This window comes from Cupressus sempervirens, chromosome 9, assembly GCF_028749045.1.
Source record: "Cupressus sempervirens isolate cs-2001-9-10 chromosome 9, ASM2874904v1, whole genome shotgun sequence".
In the NCBI taxonomy this organism is placed as follows: Eukaryota; Viridiplantae; Streptophyta; class Pinopsida; order Cupressales; family Cupressaceae; genus Cupressus; species Cupressus sempervirens.
Genome location: NC_143126.1, coordinates 170078065 through 170085174, shown reverse-complemented (window position 1 = coordinate 170085174; position 7110 = coordinate 170078065).

Below are 7110 nucleotides of genomic sequence, written 5' to 3'. Positions count from 1 at the left end.
ACATGTTGGAGCCTTTTGCTGAAAGTGTACATAGTCGTTCCATGGACAGGCTTCCCCTCATACCACCAATCCAACACATAATCTGAAAGGGATGAGCCCCTTAACCACATCAACTAAAATTTGAAAGAGGGATTCTTGGTTGCACTGTATGAGGTGATAGAGAGTTTAATAGGCCAGTGGTTAGATCCCCTCTAATCAAGAATTTTAGAACTGGTGGCGCACTTGTTGTTCATCCAATAGCAACAAACTAAACATCTATCAAGCCTTTCTAAGATAGCCTCGCCACTGCAACTTTGATTATTCCATGTAAAGACACCATTACCTAGGTTCACATCAATGAGATTCAAAAAACCAATCATATCCCTGAGCAGATTTGAAGACATATCCAACCTAGCCAAGCCACCATATTTTTTCTCCAAACTGATAATAGCATTAAAATCACCAGCCACAATCCACTAAAGAAATGGGTCTAGGGATTGAATGAATCTAATATGGGCCCATAAATGGGATTTACCTATAAAGTCAATAGGAGTATAAATATTAGATAGAAGACATCTTTCCCTAGTCTCAAAACTAGAGGCAACCAAAGAAATAAAGGATCGGCTAGAAATCCACCATTAGGGGGAAACTTTCCTTGGGTTCCAAAGAAAAGCCACCCCCCAAGAACTATTCAAAGCATACACCCCCTACCAAGAGCCTGGGAGCTAGATCCGTGGGGAACAAGTGGCTAATCCTTCCATTGTAAGTTTAGTTTCCTAAATAAATACCACATCCAGAGACTGAGACTTAATTAATCTGCGAACAACCTTTTGTCTGGGGATTCTGTTCAACCCCTTTACATTCCATGACAAAAAAATCATTTATGGGGTTGGGAGAAATGAGAATAAATGGGTTTTATAGACCCAAACTCAACCACATTATCACCTATTATCTTTACCTTCTCTTGACTAGTCTTTCTGCCACTCTTTGATGCTTTCTCTAAAGTCCCCTTTTTGAAGGATTTATATTGTATGCCTAAGAAAAGAGGAGCCTTAGTGCACTTAACAGAATCTAAGCCCCCCTTAGGTGTAGTAGTGTTAGGAGTCACCAAGACTGAGCCCTCGAAACTTGTGACCCTCGAAGGTCTCCATTGTCCTTACCAAGAGACATAAAATCAATATCCACCTATCCAACTGTTGGTTCCCTACAGGTAGAATTAGATCTTCCTTTTGCATAGCCTCAACTAGAAATGCATGTTGACCTATAACCCCCAAAGAGTACTCAATTGAATTGCCTTCCTCTTGGACCATATCTCTAAGAACATCAAATCTGTTAAAGGTGTCTTTAGTCTGCCTATCCACCCCAATTATGTGCTTACCCTTACCTTTGTTACAGGACTTGACTTGAATAAATTCTTCACTATCAATAGGTCCATTAGATTGGGGGGCATTCCTCACATTCTCCTTAGGGAGATCGAGGGAAACCGAGGAGGAGGATTTATTCCTGGGACATCTACGGTGTAAATATCCATACTCATGGTAGATTCTGCACCTGAATGGAAGGGTCTTGTAGTCCAACTATTGGATCCAGGAAGATGATCCCATGCAAATCTCCATAGAGTTTGGCAATGGATTATTTAAATCTTCTTCAACACAAATGTGGGGAAAAGAAATTACCTTATGATCTTGTGTCTGAGTAGCCGAACCCATAGGTTTTCCAAGTAGCAAAAAGATCAAGTGAAGAATGTCCTCCCTCCAAAATTCCAATAGAAGCCTCAGCAAGTGAACCCACACCGAAACTCATGAAGGGATCTCCTCAGTAGAGTTGAATCCCATGTGCTAGGGTTTAATGAAAAGCCCCACTTGATTAAAGAAATATGCCCCCCCTTCGAAAGCTCTATTCCTATCCATCATGCTTGAAAAGATAACCATAAAATATTATTTGCTGCTAGCAAGATCTCCATATCTCCTTCTAGGTTCCACACTCAACAAGCCCAAGAATCTAGCACATGAAAAGAGAGTCAAAGGCCCAAAAATTTACAAATAAGGGCATGATTACTCTAGTATTCAACATCCTCTGATACTTGTTCTGGTTGAATAACTAGAACAGGCTAGTCCTTAGCTCACTGCAAGCAACCATTAACTTTCTTTAATCGTAGCATCCCTTTGGGAGAGGAAACACCTTCCTTCGCCTGGAGTTCAGCATTTAGAGTCTTATTATTGTCATGCATCAAAGAGGATGGCTCACCCATCACCATATCATTGATCAAAATTTGTTAAGATGCTAACCCTCAGTCCCCCATTCAACAATAAATTGGGGCGCAACAAAAAGAAGAGGATGACAGGGCAGAGGCCCCACACACACTGTGTGCCTCAGGTCTTCCTCCATAGCATGCCCTTGGCATTGAAACCTGCAACCAAGCAGGCAGGTAGGACTCCCATGGGCCCGTATCAGACCAGACTAGTCCCTAACCCAATAGCCACTCACAGCAAAGGCCCCACAACCCTCGAAACCCCTCACACTCTGCAAAGAAGCCATGAAATAGGGTGCGGACCGACTAGGGCATCCAGGCCAAAATGCAAACCAGGAACACCATTCCTTTGCAATATTTGACTAATTGGGAAGGGTTTTGAAAGACATGTGAATTTTAGAATATAAATTTTGTTGGTTTGTCATATTTTTCCCATCGGAGTATTGATAGAACTTTTATGAAAAAATATATATTAAAAAAAAGTTATTGGGAGAAGGTTGTTTAAGAAATTTTTTTATATAAATAAATAAATATAATAATTTTAGGAGGAGGTGGGACCAACAATTGCCCACCTTGTCTTTACCTGCCTATGACATTTTTAATTCCTATGTCCATAGACATATTACTACACATAGTAGTAGTAATTAATATTGTTTCCTACAATAGTAGGTCATTTGTGGTTGCACGACTATCGTTAATGGTTGACTGATGAGCCTTAAATCTAGTCTCATATGGGTATGTGCAGGACCATGGTCAACCAAACTATGCCCTTTAGTGGCAATAAAAAATTAGAAAATTAGGGTTATGTCAACTTGACATACAATTTTATACTTGGTATTAACTTTATATCAAAAAGTTGAAAGAAAAGAATCTCTAGAAAATTTAATTTAGTTTCTAAACTATTAGGACTTATCTCAAAAAAAAAATTGATTGGTCAAAATTTTGAATTTTAATGCAATATTACAAAAATTTCAGAACAAAAATAAGAAGTAGACGTATATCTTACCACCTTAATCAAAATGAAATGCTAATATTTTTTAATAATACTCTAGATATAAGTATTAGCCTCATGCCTAGATGTGACACATATTTTTGGGTATTTTATTCTAAATAAATAATAATTAATTAATTTTTGACTTTAGTATTTTTGGAATAGAAAATCTCTCATGTCTGACCACCTTAACTAATTCAAAACTCTGCAAAATTTAATTTTTCATTTTTTTTTCTTATAGTAGAAGAAACATAGAATGTGATGCATCTTTTGGATTTAAAAAATGTTGTACCATTTGAAAGTTATAGTTGTTTTTCAAGTAGTGTGTTTGTTAGCACTTTATCCATAACTCCATTATAAAATAGGTAATAATTACTTACTAAATTCATAATTTGACAAACCTTACATCTATTGAAAGATAATAACATTCTTAAGAAACTCTTTTCATTTCATCAAATTTTGGTGAAAAAAAAGTCATCAGCTACATGTTTGAAGTAAAAATCACATAAAAATAGGTCAAAATCACATTTTTAGGATGTTTTTTAAGTTTACCATATAGGTTTGGTATCAAAAGATATATTAGACCTTATAAAGCTATTAATTGTTTTCATTTAGTATCAGGGTGGGTGGGGAAAAAGTTGGAATAGATTTTGATCTTGTTTGAGATATTTTAGAACTGTAGATTTTTTAGATCACCACATTTTGGCACACCATGATCCTGCACATACCCATATGCATTTGGTTTTCTTTCAATTTTTTTGTTTTTAATAATTTATTTTATTAAATTAAATTCTAAAAATTATTAATAATTTTTGTTAATAAATTTTTTTAATTATTAAATAATTAATTATTAATATATTATTATTATAGTTTTAAAAATAATTATTAATTAATTTAACTAAATTTAGTTTAATTAAGAATAATTAATAATAAATATTATCTAATAAAGTTCTAAATTTATTTATTTTATTATTATTAATGACTTTGATTTTTAATAAAATTGTAATTATTTTATTTGAAAATTAATAATTATTATTTTAATAATTTAATAAATAATTATTTTGGAATTATTTTGGAATATTTAATTGTAATTAGATAAGTGTAATTGTGCTTTATGTTCAAATATAGGAAATGGTTTAAGTTGTAAGGCTAAAATTTAAACCTCATATATTTGAAAACTTACATTGAAAACAAAATCTTAAACCTAACTGTAAAATCAAACTGTGTGTCTTCAAATCAAACAAAACTATGAAACCATACTATTATCTGTATGTTTCTTATGTTTGGATTTGGCTTTACTAGAGTGTTGACCAGTCTTAGGACATCTACCCAAGGCTTGAGAGTTTTGTGTTTATGATGTCATGTTGATGACTAGACTTCGATCTTTTAAACTCAACTATGGTAATGTGTCTAGTATGCTCTGTGATGAGTTTGGATCTATTGTTCATTATTATTTTCAGTGTTCTTGTGTGATACTGAGATGAATGGGATGACCTATTTGACTTAACCTTTGAGTCTTTGATCAATTATTTTTGTGAATTATTTTTTGATGCTTTCCAATCACTTGTATAGGGCTAAGGTGAAAAATTGTGATTCTTAAATTTGTACTTTTATAAGCCTAGGGTAGGTGATCTATATGTTAAGTTGGAAGTGGCTTACAATGGAGGTTAGGGCCCAAAGTGGCTGCCAGAGTAACCCATTATAAGTAGTTAATAAGTGAAAATAATGTTGGAATACTTTAGAATAACTTACAAGGGGGTGAATTATTTATCCAAGGTCCAGATGTATAAATAATTTTTTTCATAGCTTAGTGAACGCATAAAATATTTGACTTCATCATGCATGCATCCATAACATTATGCAATCACTTAAAACTTGTAGGTTGCTATTAAATCAACTTGTAGAAATGTAAACATGAAACATAATAGATTTATCATCACACTTGACACAATAATTTATGTGGAAACCAAATTTGGGAAAAACAACCGATAACATGCTACTCATGTTCACTCTTCTAAAGTGATGCCTTGTGAAAGGACTGTTGGTGTTTGAAAATGTTGCAAGTTTCCAATTACCCCCTTGAGAAACTAACATATCTAGGGGCAGCTAACTCCCATTTTCAACATGCCATTTCCTACACTAAGCCAACTATAAGGCTAGACCCTTCTTCTACTTCAGGCTCTTCAAGACCTAGGCGGGTAGACCTCAGATTCAATTGATATCGTACCAGTGCAAAACATATCCCTAGATCTATTTATTGCAAATAAAAACCCCTTATTTCTCCTAATAACTCATGACATGACATAGATCTATAGTAGCTAAATGCAAAACCATGAATCTCATAAGCTGAGTGAGGGTTAAATTGTTCTAGCTCTTCAACATAAAATTGAAAAGATGATTTGATTTTGATTTTGATTTTATGTGGATGGGGAAAGTGGATGAAAACCATGTATAGACAACAACTGAATGACCCTATAGCTGATTAGTGCTTGATCCATTTGGAAAATTCATAAATCTCTCTTATGCATTTTGGATATCTGATACTTATTCATATATTCAGATATATGATCTATCCATTCACCTTGTAAATAGACATCAACGTTCGATCTAAATATCATTCTTACTTGATATCCCCTTCAATAAAACTACAACCCTTTTAAATCTTTGAAGCATTTACATAATTCCTTGAATTACAAGCAATAATGAAGCAACATACAGTCTTAAAGGACTGCACTTATGATCTAGGCTCTTTGTTCAAAGACCATAAAACATCACAGGTCAACTAAGAAAGGAGACAAGATTTAAACTAAAACTAAACACTTGCTGCTCATTGTATTAATTTCTTTGAAATAACACATGAAAATGCATGAAATGACTCACAGATCACCTAATAAACCAAACTACAATATAACATATGCTATCATAAAAGAGAGAAAATGGAAGGAATGAGAAACTGATGGGATGGGAAGGGGGTATCATAGCCAAAGCAAAGCTTCATGGTCTGTAACTAGCACATCCCAGATCTTCCATTTAGAATTCATCAATTCTAGGGCCAGTTCTACTATCTTCATACTAGAGAAACTTTCTAAATTTTCCAACCCCTACAAAAGAGAAGAATAAAGCATAAATAGAAAAGAAGATATTCTCGGATTCATTGTGCAACTAACATGTGTACCTTCAAAATTCTTCATCAAGAAGTTGAAAAGAATCTATCTACCTTCTCTTTGTAATTGCAAATCAAATCCCCACAATTTTGGCTCTTAAAGGCATAAAGAATATCAAAAAATTGATTCATCATCATAACTAATTTTTTATGTTAGAATGAATGCAAGGTAAAAAGTGAAAATAAGTTAACTGGGCTATAGAAGCCAAGAAAATATCTCAGAATTGATTTTCTTTACATCCAAACTTCAAAAAGCCTTCATATCTGCCTTTGACTATGATTTTTCCTTTGTTTACATGTGGTCTTTTCTTAAATTCCATGGCTGCTCTTTTGACTCCCCTATTCCTCTTTGCATTTCACATGTATATCTTTAAAAAATCCTATGATCTAGGAATGAAAACTAGGCTCACTCACTTTTCTTCTTAGCACGCTGGCAGTCAAACCAATAAACTGCTCCCATTTGTACCTTTTCTTTAATGCTAGCATTTCAACCTAGATCCATTGAGTTTTGAAGACACATGTCATTTAATTGCTATCTCACTATACATAAAAAGTGAGCACCTTGCTATAGCGAGATAGTGACGATCATAGATTTGAGATCGATCTAACGATCAAAATCTTTCATATGTTTCATGAATTAGGGCATGGGTCCAGTTATTGATGACATAAGAAAACCTTGCACCACTGGCATATAAATTCATATTTTTAAAAACCTAACCATATTAA